This window comes from Fulmarus glacialis, unplaced genomic scaffold, assembly GCF_000690835.1.
Source record: "Fulmarus glacialis isolate BGI_N327 unplaced genomic scaffold, ASM69083v1 scaffold22092, whole genome shotgun sequence".
NCBI lineage: Eukaryota > Metazoa > Chordata > Aves > Procellariiformes > Procellariidae > Fulmarus > Fulmarus glacialis.
The window spans coordinates 39,417-39,851 of NW_009196237.1; positions in this window are offsets into that span (position 1 = coordinate 39,417).

The window sequence follows — 435 nt, forward strand, 5'->3', positions numbered from 1 at the left end:
TCATGTAGACAACAGCAGGCAGACAGGACAGCCTTGAGTCCTTTCGAGAAGGACCTGACACTGCCAGCCCTGTAGCCAGACTGGGTTTTGGAGGCAGCCTGAATACACTCCCTGCTCACCTGCTCAGCTAAGTGCAGACAAAGAGGCTGTTCCCTCTCTGATCAGAGAGGAACTAATCCTGCCAAAAAAGCTGGTTGTCAGTTCCACTAAGGCTTCTGGGACAACTCATTTGAGGGCGGCACTCATGCTTCAGTGTTCAATGAACTTGGATTTGGCCAGTTTTAACTGATTCTGAGAGTATTTCACAAATACATAATTTAAAATAGTGAAACCATGAAAATAGTAGGAGATACTCTTAAAGACTTTCTTTTTTTTTATATTAACCTGGCCTTAAAAGTGATTGTGTCCCTTTTTTTAAGCTGCTTACAAAACATA